Raw genomic sequence first — 17,441 nt, 5'->3', positions numbered from 1 at the left:
TGCAGCACTGGACCAGTGTGTGTGGCTGGAAGGAATCAGGGCAAGCGCCTTCCCCGCACACGCCTCTTTTCGTATTCTAAATCAAATTTGCTGCCTTTTAGTGCTGGGAAAAGCACCGACTAAAGGCCGGGAGGGAAATCCCGCCCCGCGTACCTGCGAAAGGAAGGACGGGATCGGGGTCGGGCTCCGCGGAGCCCCGCCAGCGCTGTCGCTGCCGGCAGGTGGCGCTGCTCACCAGCGGCCCTGCCCAGGCGGCGCCGAGCGGGGCCGGCCTCTTCCCGGGGCTCCGGGGAGCATTCCGGGGACTAGGCTGCGGGCTTCCAAGCCGCCACGGCCCAGCCCCAGGCTGTCCCTCGGCCAGGGCAAACGGGACTCACGACACCGCCAGCGCTCCCTAGGGGCCCGGCTCGGCACCACTCGGCCCTTGATGCCGTATTTGAAAATCAACGACTGCGTGCCTGGTCCCCATCTCGGTGTTAAGAGCCCGTGGAACCTCTTTAACCGATGGGTAGATACGAGAGGTACTTATTCAAAACCACCAACTTGATGGAAAGGACCTGCATCGCTTTAGCATCCTTTGTGCAAAATCTGCGAGGGTGAGGTTTGGATTCACCTGTCCCACTGGGTGTTTGAGTTCAGTCACTGTGTGATCTGGGTGTACAGAAAGGTGATCTTGCAGCACCCACCCCCTCACAGTCAGGGAAAGGGTTAAGTTCAATGCTGGCGTGTAGCTTGGGAAATGAGGGTCAGCCTTTCTGCATGAAGGTCAGGTTTTCAAGGACCCTCCTGTGGAAATAATAAATACAATTTGTCCACATCTCTGCTTTTCACAGATACTCCCTGAAGGGCTCTGCTGAAAGGCAGCTCTCTGATATTTAGGCTCTTTCCCCTTTTAACATCTATATTGGTTTGAAAGTTCTCTCCCTGTTCCTCTTTCCACTTCTCCCCCAGTCCCATCACCTGCTACACTGTGCACTTTACAGCCTGGTCAAGCACAGTCCCTGCAGCATCCTAAGGGCCAGGGCTGCAGCATTGGCTGGGTCTCCCCCAAGCTGGGGTCAAGGAATCACTAAGGATCCCTCAGCTGCTTCTGCACTGAACCCTTCATCCACCCCTCTTACTTTGCTCCTACTTTCTTTGCTTTGGGGGTACACACACATTTATTGGCTGTCTCCAGCAGAGCTGATGGCAAAAGCCTTTTCCTACCACCCCCTGGCTCTCCCCCGGCTTCTGATGAAGTCATCAAGCTACCAATTGCATAACTGATGCTCAGGACTATCCTGTGTTACACTGGGATAATGGCCAACTGCTTCCATTTATAGACAAAAGCAAGGCTATGCTGCCAAATAATGGAGCCTTTGCTGCAGCCACTACAAAGTGAAGAAGAAGGAGGGGAAAAACCCCAGGAGCCGAAGGGCATGATGTGACATCCCTTGAGCTTCCTCTGCGAGCTTCAGTGCACAGCTGCTTTTGGGGCTACAGCCCAAGTCCCATTTAAGGCACTGAATTGCCTAAAAAAAAAAAAAAAAAAAAAAAAAATCAAACTTCCTACAGAACTCTTGTCCTGGCTCCTAATGCACACATGGGTATAGCTGAGGGACATGCTCACTCCACGCAGAAAGCACTCCATTCTCTGATGAATTATGTTATAAAGTAATTCTGGAATTTAAAAGGAAGAACGTTTTAAAGGAGACCCACCAGCTGATGTGAGCCTGGTGAACTGTGCAGCAGCTGAAGGAAATATGAAGATTAGCACACAGGTGTCACTTCCAGTGTTGTGTGTTTAGTCATTTCAAGGTACATCATGAAAACTTCCTGTTGCTGCTAAAGCCAGGCCTTCTTCATCTAGACCACCCTCCTGCCTAGAACATTTCTTCTCCTTTTCTATTTTTTCTTGGCAAAAACTCTTCCCAACTGATGGTGAAAGGCCCTTCTGAGATCACTGGGAGCAGTCCTGGGTTGTGTGTCCTGAAAATAAGAGCACAGCCCAGGCAAAAAGTGTCTGCAAGAAAATGCTCCCTAGCACCTGGGAGCAGAGCTCTTTCCCCAGAGCTTTAGCTCTGCAGCCTGGCACTGCTGCTGTTGTCCTCCAAGGGGAGTGTGTGGAGATGGCAATGTGGCAGGGAACTGGGGATGGAGGAAACAACCCTGGACTCTATAGGACTGCCTCTTAAAAGCCATGGCAGCTCCAGACCCAGATGCAGTCTCATCACAGGAGCTGAACACCAAGTCAAGCAACTTGAGCTACGTCCAGCACTTTCACACTTACAGAGCTTAAAAACCAAACTAATGCAAGCTTCACTGACAACCCTCTTTGCTCCTGCTCTGCCTGACTGTTCCCTCATCCTCCTACTACACCCTGAGCCTTCCTGCTCCTCCTCTTCCTCATTCCCTGCTATCCCTTTCTCCTTCCTACACCCTCTGCATTTTCCTTTCTCCACCAACTGGCACTGCTGCCTCTTGCTTCACTCTCCAGACACCCTCATCAGCTCCCAGCCTGTAGCTGCATCTCACCCATGCTGGTCTCCCCAGTGGCCCACGCACACAGCTTGGCTCACCATGTAACTCCCAGGGATCTGCAGCGGCAAGGGGACTGCCCAGCTCTTTCCCCCAGGACCCTGTGCTCATGTGTGCATGGGGGTGCTTTGTGGGCAGATAGTCCCTGAAGAGAGTGAAAAGATGCCCTGGAAGGGGAAACACAGATTGTATTCTCAGGTTGTGATATCTGGGAAAATGGTACAATGTCATTTCTCATTTTTCACTCTGGCTCTTTTTAGCACCACTGAAAGCCACTGTGTGCTGCTCTCAGGCTGCAAACAGCTCTCTCCTGCTAACAGTGGCTTGAGCAGAGTCACAGGCATTCCAGTCAGGAACAGTGGTGCTGCAGCTCCACTGCAGGGTCCTCATCGAGGGACAGGTGAAGCCAAGAGCTGGTTACATAGAGGGAGAATGGTGCCAAGGCCCCTCAGCTGCGACACAAAGCAAGTTCAAACACAGGCTGGCCCTACATCAGCCTCCTGGGAGCCCTCCTGCCCCTGCAGCCTCAGCTGTCCGCTTTTAAGGTAGCCCGGGACAGAATTAAGAGCTCGAACCCTGGGAACAAAAGCAGGTTGAAGGAGCCAAAGAGCTGCATGTTCACAGAGCTGAAAAGCAGCCACTGTTTCCAAATGGTGAGCATAACACACCTGGACAGGTTTGTAGGTTTGGACAGGTGCAGGGCACTGGGTAAGATGAACTTGTGCAGGGATCTGACTGCTTACTTAATGCCTGCACGGGAGTTGTCCCCTGTGGATAATCTAATCCTTTTTTAAGCAACCAGAAGATAAATCCTGTGTCCTCTCAGTGTATTTCCAGGGCTCTGCTGGAGTGATGGAATACTCTGCAGGAGCTCAGAGTAACATGTGCAATACATACAGTTATGCACAGTAAAAAGGATAACAAAGGGGAGTGGAAACGAGATTTTCCTCTTTGTCTCAAATCTTACATGCCTCTTCCTTATCATGTGGTGATTTATTCCTTCCTCATGTCATTGAATCCCCCAACTGCAGCTAAAAGCAATCACACAATTTCCTTTCAGAACAAGCAGAACGACCACCAGCTGAAGCCCCAAGAACCAGGCAGGGACACCCAACCTGCCCATTATCGCTCTGTGCACAGACTGATATATTTGGAGGAGCCAGCTCTGCGCCTGCTGAACGCCAGGGGGCCAAAGTGGCACCTCAGGGAAAAGGGGGCTGTTCCAGACAACTACTGGCAGAAATCAACAGAGAATGGGTATTCCACGTCTCGGAGCAAAGCATTGCACAACAAACTGTGAGAAACATAGACTGGAAAGCAGGGTTGGGAATGTGTAAAACAGACAAACAAACATAATTTTCTGTGCCATCCTGTGTCATGTGATCGAATGGATAGTGAATATAAAAAGCAAATAGAAGGCAGGAGGTAGCTTATCCTGCACACTGCATCAGAAGAATGACACTCGAAAAATGTATACAATCAGACATCTACATTTTAGAGTCAGAGCAGAAAAAGTAGACAAAAAAAAAAAAAAAAAGATTTGTGGCAGAAAATGCCTACCAGCGAGTGACTTAAAGAGCTCAATCCATTTAGTTTACCACAGAAAGAATGTAGAGATGCTTTTGACCATCGTGGATAAAAATACCTTCATGAGGGAAGAAATTCCTTAAAGAGCTCTTCTATCCAACGAAGAAGGCAAAACCAGATACAACGACTGGAAGCTGAAGACAGATTCAAATCAGAAAGAAGAATCACATTTTTACCCTCTGATTCTATTGCCTATCAGAAATGTCAGATCTCCACAATCTGAAGTCTTCAAGGATGCATGCCTTTCTGGATAAACACAACACTAGTGCAATGGAATGGGTGTGATGCACAAGGTGATGATAAACAGCACTGTCTGCCCTCACCTCTGCACAGCCCTGGGCTGCCACTGGGGACACAGGCACTGCCTGCATGTCTGTGTATGTGTGTGTGGCTGTCTGTTAAGAAGGGGGTTCTCCAACCTATTACTGGGATCAAAAATATTACTCCATTTCCATACACTAGATAACAGTAAAACATCATCTCTACCCAGTGTTTTCAGAGCAGCCTGAAAGCACATTCCTATACTCCCTCAGAAATATTTCTATTGAATGCCTTGTAATGTTGTGGCTTATTGTGTCTCACATGGATCTTAATCCTCTTTTTAAATCAGACTGCCCACAGCAAAGCCACCTTTCTCAGAATGGTACCATCTGACAGACTAAGGAAATTACAAATCCATTCATTTCAGACTTCTGAGGGTGTTTTTTGCCTCAGAAAAACAGTGTATAGGATGAAGGGATGGAATATCTGGTTCACAACTCCAGCTCCAGAAGCAGGTCCAGCAGAGCAGATTGCTTCACCTATTTCCTCTGTCACCCAGCCTCAGGGAGGGGCTGCAAACCTCTCCTCTCCCCCCAGGCCCCCAGTTGCCATGGTCTTTCATACAGTATCTGAGCAAACAAAATCCCTCTGATGTTTGACACCAGACCTCTGCATGCAGCTGATTTGTTTTCCTTTCACCTCTCTTCACCTGGAACTCTCCTCCCTGTGTTTTCCATACAGTTTATTCTGCCCACAGAACAAACAGGATCTGTCAGACTTTGGTGTATTTTTGTTTTCTTTTTGGAATTTTCCAATGTCTTCAGTTTTGATGGTGAAGTAGGTAACAAAGGTCTCTAAAAGGGGCAATTGTTTTTCTAAAACTGTTTAAGAGCTAAAGGCCAGCAGAAGTTCTTGTCAAAGCCTGTGAGGAGAAAGGGCTTTGCTGGCACCTCCCCACACACCCACTTCTGCTCCAGCCCATGGGTTTCACTCCACAAACCCTGAGCATGACCAATGGAATTCAGGAAGGATGGATTCAGGAATGTAGCATTTCAACTGAATGCCACTAAACTTCAACCACCTTAATAAAACCAGGCTAATTTCCTCTTTTACAAATAATAGCTCTGGTGATCTCTCCCTTCTCTCAAGAAAGAAACCTTTGCAGGGGAAATCACTCCTACTTTCAGTTTTGTTTTCCCCCAGTTTCACCAGCATACCATAAGACCATGGTATGGAGCATAAGGGTATAATGGGTGGGTTTGTGCACTGAGAAGTATTCATTTATCTCAAATAACTATTTTCCTTGCAATTGCAATTTTAATTGGTATTATTATTTTTAGGAGGAAAAAAAAAAGTGGATCAGCCCAAATTCAAACCAAAATACCTTCTTTACATCCATACCTTAAAAAAAAAAAAAAAAAAAAAAAAAAAAAAAAGCACTGGCCTCCAGGCAAGGCTGGTGGCAGAGAAAGAGGGCAAGGATTTGAAAAAATACTGATGTGCCCAACCTTATATTTTAGGCACATTGTGAAGGCTGTAATTACTCCACTCAAAGACTGCTGCATGAAGCTTCCACAGTGTGTCTTACCACTCAGAAAGCAAGAGGGAACCTTCAGGGAGCAAAAGGCAGGAGAAGGGAGTTGAAAACCTAGCCCATGCCAAAGCTTTTCCATGCCACATCCCTGCTGCCTTCTCCCACAGCTGAGGGCTTCCAAGGATACAAATCAGCCCCTCCAGACGAGCTGTGACTTGCCATTTCAGTGCCAGCTTGGCACTGAAAGTAGATTTCCTGGGACTTTGGAAACTGGTCCTGGAGAAAAACAAAGTGAGAGCTGAGCTCATGGAAGCCACTGGACCCTGAAGCTGGTGCCTGATAGAAATTTTCCTGCTGCAGGTTTTAGCTTTAATCAATGCCTCCTTCAAGCCCATCCTGGAACAGGAGGGAGGAAAGCTAATGTGAAGCGTAAGGATAATCACAGCTAGAGAGCTCCCGGAAAGAGGGAGAGAAGAAAAATGGAAGATGAAAGCAGGCAAATGGTTAAAACAAACACACAGGGGCCAATAAAAAGGGGGAAAAGAGGGAAAATAGCACAATAAAAATAAATGATAAGAGAAAGAAAAGCTCCTAAGCACACAGAGGGAATAATATGGGCCTTGGAAAAAGCAAAAGTGTAAGAAAAAGATGCTGTAATGGAGCTCTCTAGAAGTTAACATTCTACATTATCAGGCAGCCCTTTTCCTTCGAATGGCCCAAGCCTGTACCACATTATCACCTCAGACCCCATGGACCCCACTGGTTGCTGAGATATTTTGAAGAGCCTGGCTCTAGTTCACGCCTAGCAAAAGCTGCCTGAAGTATCCTGTGGATGACTGCAGAGATTTTTTTCTTTTTACTCTAGCTGGAATTTTTTTAAACTTCCTCTTGGTTGTTTTGTTTGAGCATAAACAAAAGGTATTTTTTCACACTTAAAGGTGTTTTTCAGATAATTTTCTCTGTGCTGTGATAAATTAAATCTTTCATTTTTGGAAATTCCAACTTGGCACTTGTGTTGCTCCTCAGCAAGCAGTGTGTAATTTGCCAAGCCTGAAAGAATCCTGGCTGAGAAATAAACACAGTGGGCCATATGCTCTCCTTCCCATATGCAGAAGGCACCTTACCTCAGAAATTGGGAAGAAGCTGCAGTCACCCTCATGGTGTTGCTTCTGTCAAGGCAAAAAAAAATATCCACAGAAAAATGTATGGCAAAGGCTCTCACAAAGTAGTCCTCTTCCTGCATGGCTCCAGGGACCTCTCCTGCACCATCCCTGATTCTGCGACTGGTCTCTGGCCTGGTACGAATGGAGGGAGGGGTCAGGGAGCATGTCTGCCATGTCCCTGGTGCTTGCAGTAAAGCTGCCCTGTCTTCCTGGGTATTTCCCAGCACAGCTCCTTTCACGGGCTCTCTCCTCCCTCATTTACACTGCGCCCTCAGGAGAGGGAGAACACACACCAGCAGGGTTGGGTGAAGTGAGGACTTTGTGCCCATACAGGACGAAGAGGGAGAGTGTACCTTTGATACATAGTAATTCAGATCCCTGGTGGGCTTCAGCAGATTATGAGTGGGACTGATAAAGGCATTGGTGCTTATGAAGAATGTTTATCTGTACCTGTTCATGCATAAATTCCACGATATTCCTCAGCCAAACAGTGACTTCAAAAGTCATGGAATAATTCCCTTGCCTTGTTTGCATGTGCTTATCTGTGCAGCCCCTCTGGAGGTGGGACTTCCATCTTAAATCAAGAACCAAATATTTCCATAAGATAGCTGGCAGACCCAAGGAAAATGGCCCAGCTCCCTGGCAAAGCAACAGGATCTTTGCTGTGGTTTCACATAACTAGCTGCTGATAAACCAGTCTGGTTGGGATGGCACAACCAGGTGTAAGATTTCTTTAGTTAGTTCTTTTAACATCCTTGAATCCAGGCAACTCAGACCACCTAGTTCCAGCACTTGAAACTCTTTAATTTTTCCTCCCTCTTGGATGTTTTCTTTGCATCTCCATTAGCCACCTGGCCTTTTCTTTGACACAGTCATCTTAGTCTCACTGAAAACTGAGATAAGGCATTCTGATTTGGGCTATGCCTAGCTTGTCTTTAAGGTCTTTAACCTCAATATGTCTGCTACTGTATGGCTCCCTCTATTTATATGACTAAGGAAAACCTCACCATTGAGTTAATTTCCTTTGCAAGGCCTAACTCAGCTCAAGTTTTAGAAGAACTGACTTAATGCCTAGACTTCTAGGTCTCTAAGGCATAGCTTGCTTTGCTGACCAAGCCCTTATTAATGCTCTATGAGGCTTCCTAGATGGCCTTGATACCTCTTAAGCCTTACATTTCCTCTTTCTTTTTTTTTCCTCCCTCCACAACATGAATGCTTTTTTTGCCTCCATCTATGCTGCCATCTTCCCAATGCCTACTTATCTTTGCCAGTTTAACTAGCCCTCCCAGCCCAACCCCAGCTGCCTTTTTGCAGCCTTGGACTCACTTCTGAAGCCCTGCCTTCACTGGAGACAGGTCTTCGCACAGGATTGTGTTGATCTCTCCCATAAGAGACTTAAAGCAAGACATGATCTCCCTCTACTCCCACCTCCCATCCTGCCCAGCTCTTTGTGCCTGGCCACAGAGGAGGTGGCCTCATCAGTGGTCCCCAACCCTTATTCTTGTCCTAGCAACCTCACTGTGTCCTCTTTTCTCATCTCTCTTGCCCCATCTGCCTTCTCCTTTTGTATCTACCTCTCCTCTTGCTCTTTCCCATTGCAGCACAAACATGCTTTATCTTCATGCGTAAAAAAAAAAAAAAAAAAAAAAAAATCCAAACAACTTTTGACTCCTAGTGACTCTCTAGCTCTCAATCTCCTCTTACTGTCAGCTTTAAGCTTATTGAGTCTGCTGCTGCTGATTTATATGATTTAGACTGAATTTAGGCTCCATCTCCAACAGATTATTTCTCAAATGGGCTTTCACATCTCTCCTGTCACAGAAGCAGAATCAGAGAGTTTCTAATTTTCTTTGTCTGGCTGCAGCACTGCACTACGCCAGGCTCTCTGTCATAGCCTGTCAGTTCCTCCTGGAAATCTGGTCCTCCTTTCCCAGTGCTCCTACTTGACTCCAACACCTTCCTTTTCTTGCTCAGGGTTACTCAGACTAGTTCATCACTGCTCACCCTCCCACCTGCTGCTGTTCTTTGCCTTGTGTCCTCCTTCCTTGTCTCCTTTCCTTCTCCCTCATGTCTCAGAGTGAGTTCTCCCTCTGTATATTCAGGAACCTTCTCTGCACCAGTGACTCACCGACCTGCCTCTCTGTCCCTGGCCACTTCCTGTCTGTTCCGACTAAATTCATGCCCTGCCTCTGGGATTATCTTGTGGATATCTGTCAGCTCAAGCTCAAAGTAGGCTCTCATCTTACTCCCTAGGCCTCCTGTCCTTCCTGTTCCTTCAGTCCCCACGGCCTGGCTGTCACTCAGTCCATGGCCTGGTTGTTATCTGTGCCCCATGCTCTGTGCAGTCCCACAGCCAGGCTCCTGCTGCCTCACACCTTGACACTTGCAATCTTACCCTGCTTGTAGACTGCACAAGTTCTGCTGTCCTGCTCATTTTTTTTGCCTGTCATCCTGCCTGTGCTATCTCTCTCCTTGTGGCCCTCTCTTCGATTCCCTTTACTCTGGATTTCCACGCCCTCCCTTGCTCTCAAATTCAGCTGCAGCATATGCCACCTCACACATCACCTCTCTTTCACTGCTGAGACTTTCTGTCACCCCATGACAACCCACTCTTTTCCACATGTTACATTTTAGCTATAAGTGCCTTCATGCTTTCCTCTCTGCTGGATCTCATCCTTGGGAGGAGGGTCTCCTAATCACACAAATCTGATCCTGAACCGTGCCCCAGTATAGTTATATTTGTAGAAGTTTCTGTTTCCATGATGTTCAGAAGTCTTCTGTTTCCTTGTACTCCCTGGTGTGTTTGTCTCCCTGCATTATCTCTTATCTGCTCTTAGGTTAGAAGTATTTGTGAGGAAGGAAACATATTTACATCCTGCATCTGCAGAGAGCTCTGAACAATGAGACTCCTAAACTGGACTACGGCTCAGAGGTGCAATAAATAGTATAACAAATCCAACTTCAATCTGCATACAGGTAAATACACTATTTTATATTCTGTAGGTGTGAAAGCACCATTATTTCACTGTGCCCTTGCTTCATTACTTCTCTCTTAAATAACAGAATGTAAGGATGAGCTATCATGTGCTGAAAAAGCCAGGAAATGTTAAGTTACAGTTCCCATGGCAATCGCAACTCAGCCCCCTCCAGTGCTGTACAAAGGTTATCACCATGTACAATAACAGGGGATGCTGAACACATGCAAAGTGACCAAATTACTGTTGTGGCAGATAACCAGGTCTTTGAACTTCTGTGCAGGTAACATCTTAGGCATTTACTGGGCTTTTAGCGTTTAAGTCTGGAAATGTAAAGTCCAATACACTACAAATAAAAGTCAGAATTATGTTGTGTAGCAAGTAGCTGGTGCTGGCTTGGAGTCCTCCTTGAAAAGACACAGCCAATGGCAATAAGAAATATTTTCATTACTTTATGAGGTCTGGTAGCTGTCAACTGAGAGAGGGATCTGCCGATCAGAGAAATCTGGGGAGACATCAGTGTGTCAGAACAAGTGAAAAGACTTGACACAGAAGGCACTTTTTTGTTGAGCAATTTGCATTAGCACTTCTGGACAAATTCTACATTTCACATGCAATTCACAGACCAACAGCAGCATTGCTAATTGGTGCAGTTGCCAGTCAACTCTGGTGCCTTGTTTGAGCTATCACTAACAGGAATGAAGACTACAGTCTTTCTTTAGAAAAAATGCAGCAATTATTTTCCAGACTTTGAGTTGTGTTCCCCCTGCCCCCACTTTCATCCTTGTAATTTCATTATCTCAGTAACTTAAAAAGGATGTGGAATAGAAAAATGCAAATTTTAAAAAAGTCCTGCTGGAATTATTAATTAAAAACATCTCTATTTGCAAAGAATGATGCCCTTCATTAATACAACCATGCCATCACTGCCATGTGAATTTGACCATGTCTCAGGGTCCCAGTGCAAAGTTGTTTGTGTGTCTGAAAAAAAAACCCAGTAAGTGGCAGAGCACTGGTGACTCAAATCCCAGTCACCAAACCAAGGCCAGGCTCTGCAAAAATCTAAAATGCTGATGGAATGACAGAATCTTTCTGCTCCCTCTTAGGTGATATTAGAAGTTATTTAACTGAAAACAGGGCAGATCTCCCATCCATCATTCATTATCCTTTGTGAACCTGAATCTCTTGAGAAAAGGAAAAAGCATCCATAATGCAGCTATTACCACTGCTCAGAATGCTCAGGCAGCTGCGGCTCAGCTGAAGGAAGGTTTGGCTGACTCATTTTTGTAAGTTAGATGGCTATTTTTAGGGAACATTTCCTTTAGGTCCCTACAGTGCAAAATCCAAAGGAGCTAATGGCATTGTCAGGTGCCTAGGTTGTCAGTGATCTCCTCTAGCTGAGCATTCACGTTTTCTTACTACATTTTTTCCATAATATATAGTGAAAAAGGGAGCAACCTACCATTAAAGATCTTCCAAAGCAGCTTTGATACCTTTTCTATTCAAATGCTCAATGAAAGACCAATGTGCAATAGCAAAAAATGGAACAGCAGGAGAAAATCTATACAGATGTACCTAGAGCTAAATAAATCTAATTCTGAAGAACATGTTGCTAATGGCATATTTTGGTTGCTTCTCTATGGATGAATAAGTGTCTGTAATGCACTTGAATTCTGACTCTGATCTATCTGCAGCTGCAAAAATCCCATCCCCTTTCTTGCTTCCCTTGAGATCTTGGCCCCACCCTAAGGGTCCAGCCTCACTGTTGTAGAAGTCACTAGCAAAAGCCACATCTCCCAGCTGTGCTCTCCTCAGAAGGAATAAGAAAAGCTACAGTAAAGCCAGGAACTCCCAATCCTGATCATGAGAGGTCTGTCTCCTGGACACTGATGCGGCTTTATTTTCTGCAGTGAGGCACAAAACAGGTAGTTGGACAAACTCCTGTAGTACAACTTTCTGGTGTAAGTACCTCTACTTGGGCTTCCTTCTGTACACCCTGGATTACTGGCACAGCAGTCACTTTTCCATGTGACTAAATCCTGATTTGGAGGCCCAATTATTTTGAGTCTGACTGCACAGTCTTCTTGGTAATTAGTGCTATGCACACCCCCTGCTCCCCAGGCTGAATCAGTTGGTATTTGGGAAAACAGGGGCTGGCTGGGAGCGCTGTGTGAGCCCTGTCCCAAACATGGGTCCCTCTCTGAGCACCCCACCAGTATTCACCTGGTGAACCATGGAAAAATGGACACTCTGAAAACCCCAGTGATACAGGTTGCCTTCTTCCTTCCAGCTACTTCATCCTTTGTCAGTTAATAAAGTTTGTTTCCTTTATTCCTAAGTTGGAGCCTGTTTTGCTCTATTCCTGATCATATCTCACAGAAGTCACTAAAAAAAGTATAATTTCATGAGAGCACTAGCATTATGCCAGCCTCAAACCATAACAGTCTGTATTCAAAAGACTTTGCCCAGAGAGCTGATACCTCAAAACTTTCACAAAGCAAAGCCAACAGTGGCTTTGTGAAACCATGGGCTGTACTTCCCAATGATTTAGCAGGGCTACAATTTACCAACACATGGTGTGGCTATCAGCTGTGAGTCTACCAAAACTGCAGAAGATAGCTTTGGACCTCTTAATACCTTATTTCTGATATGTGGAGGGACTGGGGAGTTTGCAGCTTCCCGCCTGCTTAAATATAATTCACTGCAAAATATCAAACGGATGCATTCAGCCCTTTGTAGACATATCATTACCTTATACGTTGATGTAACACACATCTGTAGCATACTGGCAGTACACCTAGTTGATGTGTGGGAGACTCCTGTGTTCAAAGTCTCCAGTGTTTCTTTTGTTCTCTAATGAATCCTTCTTTTGTTTAGCTCCACCTCCCCTTAGGTTGTAGCTGTAACTCTGTCATTAGCATCTGAAAATTTTTTTTCTTCCAAAACTACCTACAACGCTGCAATAGACTAGTAGGAAACACCTAAATGAATCACAATTCTTACTTCAGACAGGTTTAACAGGCCTGGGTCACTTTTCAGCAGCACTGTTGCTTCATTAGCAAACTTGTTAACCAAATATTCCCCCTAACACCATGTGAGGTGAGATTCCTGTGCTATATTCTAGCTGGTAAGCTGAGTTCACAATGTTTCAAATAAAATATGCAGTCATCACTACTAGGAGTGTCACAATTTTTGTGAGTCTCTGAAGACTCTCATCTGCTTCTTAGTGTCCAAAAATCAAAGCACTCAGACATCTCCATGGTAGCCCCGTGAAAATGTTTACCTGTATCCTTTGGGTGCATTTTGTTGAATTTTCACTGGATTTCTACCTTCTTACCCCACACCTGATTTTCTAGATATTATGTATGAAAATACATGTAAAACTGAGATATCTCTGGCACACAGACTGGCAGCTGTGGTGTCCATCAGAATCACTATCCATCCTGGTGCTGGCATCTTTCTGGGCTTCAGCAAAAGCTACCAACAAGTTCTGGGAAATAAGTAGCTGAAGATGCTGCTATGGATTTGCTACCACAGATGGGCACAAAGACAGAAAGTCTTTACCCATTTGGCTGTGAATGAAATGCAGTGGGGGTTTTGCTTTTAGAAAAATGCCAAGTTTATATCCACTGAGTTACTGTGCTGACTCAGTTGGCTGACTCCAGGTCTTTCCAAAGTTGCCAGGCGTCTTTTCCAAGACATCCTAGGAACTGCCAGAGATGGCCATTGCTAAGGATGTGAACTGGGGCATTTCCTCTGTGAGAAATCCAGCTGTCAGGCAGGAAGGCCACACCACTGGCAGAAGTGTTTCTGGGACTCTCCAGTGCTGTGCTGCTTTTACGTATCATGGACATCTCTGGCAGCTCAACTGCAGTGCTCGCACTTCCTTGTCCTGAAGCCAGAATACCTGTGCATTCTTGTAAGGCAGTTCAGCTGCACAGAAAGGATTGGGATTCTTAGCCTGATGACACATCTAACTTTGCCAGACATCTCCAAATTGTAACAGAATCATCGGACTTCAGTATTCAGTTTGTCACTGCAAAAACATCAGCTCTTTAACAAGCACAACACATCAGCAATGTGCATTGTTGCCCTATACTCATCAACCAGAAGTATTATTTTTATTTAACTGTAAGTGGCATGTTTTCTTTGCTGGCTTCCTTCCAAATTATTCTGTTACTCTGAGCTGAGCTAGTAGTGCGTGTTTTCACTGCTTACAATGAAACATTTCTTTCTTAAGAGATATAAACACATCATTGCCTGAAAAAGGCATGGTGACAATGCTTAGGGAAAAAAAACCCCGAGCATAAGTAAACCTCATTCTTCCTCTCCCTGACATTTCAGAAACAATCCTGCAGCAAACTCCAGCTGCTTTGGCTAGCCACTAAAATCAGCAAAGATGCAAGTCAAGGCAGAGCCACAAGCCTTCAAAAGCTGGGGGAAGTGGTATAGAAAGCTCGTGGAGTGGCCCTGTCTTCCTGCTGTTCGTCCTCACAGCACACTGTGAACCTCTGTCTTTAGCTCTCCATGGTGACTGTAAGTGCAGTGACAGCCATAGCTGTCACCTGGAAGCACGCTTCCTTTGGAAAACCAAACAGCTCCATACTCACACAGATCAAAAGCCAAATGCATATGCAGAGGAGGAAAGCTGCTGTATCTTCAGTAGGTGCTGGTCATGGACACAGCTGTTTGAAGGAGAAAATGACTGAAGATTTATAATGGCAAAATCAAGGTGCACAATCTGAAGGACTAATTAGCTTTATTTCATTCCCTCAAAATATTTCCTTTTGATCTAAACTGTGGGGCAGCAATTTGGCAGTTCGGTGATTGTATGTGAAACAAACTAATGTTGTCTGTCTCATTTCCAGATTTTTACTGTTATTATCCCTCACTAAACTTGGACTGTTTCAAAATATATTTTCTCAACTTTCTTAAGGGCTGTGGTCTTATACAAGTGAAAACCTACAACATTGTTTTGCAGCCAAAGTCTGCCTGGAGGGTGAAAACCTTTCTCTGCAATGGTCACATGGCATTTTCTAGAGGTGTACAAACAAGGTAAACAAAGACAGGTCCAAAGATTGGTTAAATACCAAAACAAACTTAATTGCGTAATTAATTGAACTAGGCCTCGCCTCCTCCAGAATCACTCAACCCGTTCAGCACTGGAAAAGGCTGGTGTTGACACCACCCCTGTTTTTCTGGCTGCATATCAGCTCAGGAAAGTATATTTAGCTCCAGTGTGCTTGCAGGATTGCATCTCGCAGCTCCACAGGAATTCTCTGGAGTCAGAGCTAAAGATATCACTGCACACTTGGAAATTCATGGCCAGCTATAAAAGTGAGGCTTCAGTGGTGGTCAGAGTGCTCTACAGCCTCCTTTCAAATTAGCAAGGAGGCTGAATAAAACACTTCACTGTGCTAGGTTCATGGCAGGCAGGGTGCACCCATGGAACCCAAAATAGCAACAGATATCTCTTGCTAAGATAAGTCTGAATTGATACATCCTGTTCCCAATCCCATGCTCATGAGTAGATGGGAGGGGGAGAAGTCTGAGGAGAGAGAACTAGAGATTAGTGCTGAACAAGCACACAGAGATCTCTACCTCCTCCTCTGAAGCTTTCAGAAATTTTAAGAGTTGTCAGATCCATTTTAAGAGTGAGAAATCATAAAAGAGAACACATACATCTAACGTAGGCTTTCTTTTCTGTAAAGAATATCTACACATGGGTTGTGGTACCAATTCCAGGGCAAGTGAACAGACAGAGAATCCGGTCAAATCCTTGTCCCTGATGTTTTTAAATGGCATTTTGCCCAATACTGTCATGGCTCCTGAGCAACCACTCCAGCACTGTGCAAGCACAGGGCACCTTGGCCACAACCTCACCTATTGCCTCGGTCTTGGAGAAGGATCAGGCCCCTTCACTTCACCACAGTTAAGGCATGAATATGACACAGAATCTTTCTCTACTGAGATAATGAAAAAGCAGGATATAAAAAGAGCTCCTGTTTTCTGTTAATAAGTGCTTTCTTACTCTATCTTATAATTTTTTCTCAAGTGATGGCTAGCTGACTGTTTGCATTTCATCTCATCTTTGCGAATTCTCTGTACTGTCCAAATAATTCCAGTCAGCCAGAGCACACCTCTCTTTGCTCAGGGACAGGACAACTCTGTGTGCTTATGAAGTGAGATCAAAAAGGAGTAAATGTAAACAAGTTGTCCTTCTTTGAAGAGCTCCTTGGGATCCAGAGCATTCTGTCAATAGCAATGTAAGGAAGTACTGTGTCCTTAGGGTCCTGCATTCTGTTGATACTGGGAAAAAAAGGAACTTATTTCAGAATCTTATTTAGATCAACCCGTTTTCTTTCAGACAAAAAGCCTGGAGTGCCACCTTGCCTACAGCTAACTGATCTCCAAGAACAGGTAAACTTCTTTGCTTCCAGACAGGTCATTAGCTGGTGGAAAGGGGGCAGGTGGGTGTATGAAGCTTTAGGAAGTGTGCAGAATATATTTTTATTAACTCTACACAGGAGAAGATGTTGTAGACTGGTTTTTGGCAGCCTGATATATTAACAATGCAGATTTTGGACAAATCCCTACTGTGCTTGATGCCTTAGCATCTCCACCCCTACAGAACAGTGACAATTCCTGTGATTCCAAGAAACTGCCCCAGCCCCAGCAAGGCAACGGGATCCAGGGAGCTACAGTGCCAGCATGCTTTAGTTACATTCTCAGATAAAACATTTTCTCCAAATGAAAGCCCAGAATTGTATTTCTTGTCTGCATGCACCTAAACAAATCAACTGACAAAAAAGCCTTCCTCAAGATTCAAGAAAGAAAATAATTTCTCTATCCTATATGATTTCCACTTCCTTTAAGCAATGTCACTAAAAACATAGGTTAAGGAGCAGGCAGGAGAAGGACAACAGGATTCTTGGCTAAAACTGAGGGATTTTCTGTGGCCCAGGCAGTGCCAGCTTCTGTGGATTCTGAGACAAGCATCTCCTTATATCTGCCAGGGTGAGATGGAGCAGCAGAGCCCCATGGTTGTAGGGAGCTGACAGCTGTGTGTTCCCCCTTCAGCAAACTGCTTCCCCTTTGTCAGGTGTCACTTGAGTGCTGCACACTACCAGGCACACACCCAGCACCTCCTTACGGGCACCTCTGCCATGCCACAGCAAGGCTTAGTCACTGTCTGAAGATTTGAGGGAGGATGTGGAGATGAGGGCCAAGGCTGGCCATGGTTGCTGCTCTGGGCTGCTTTTGGCAGCACTGATGGCTGTCGTGGTGTCTCGGGCTGTGCTACACCACCAGCACTCACTCACTGCTGTGTCCACTGCAAGCAAAGTTTAGTGAACAGGAGACACACACCCCTCCCCACCCCCCCACCCCCAACTCCAGCGATTA

The 17,441-nt window shown here is 45.4% G+C and overlaps 1 protein-coding gene across 2 annotated transcripts in view; it reads right to left on the bottom strand.

Annotated features, from left to right (window-relative positions):
- The window catches only part of MAML3 (mastermind like transcriptional coactivator 3), a 243,925-nt gene that overhangs the window by 9,584 nt on the left and 216,900 nt on the right, over positions 1-17,441 (bottom strand). The gene's annotated exons all lie outside the window — the stretch shown is intronic.

The sequence above is a fragment of the Onychostruthus taczanowskii genome, unplaced genomic scaffold (assembly GCF_017590055.1).
Source record: "Onychostruthus taczanowskii isolate IOZ18803 unplaced genomic scaffold, ASM1759005v1 scaffold38, whole genome shotgun sequence".
NCBI lineage: Eukaryota > Metazoa > Chordata > Aves > Passeriformes > Passeridae > Onychostruthus > Onychostruthus taczanowskii.
The sequence above is the reverse complement of the archived record's forward strand: the minus strand, read 5'-3'. Positions and strand labels throughout refer to the sequence as shown.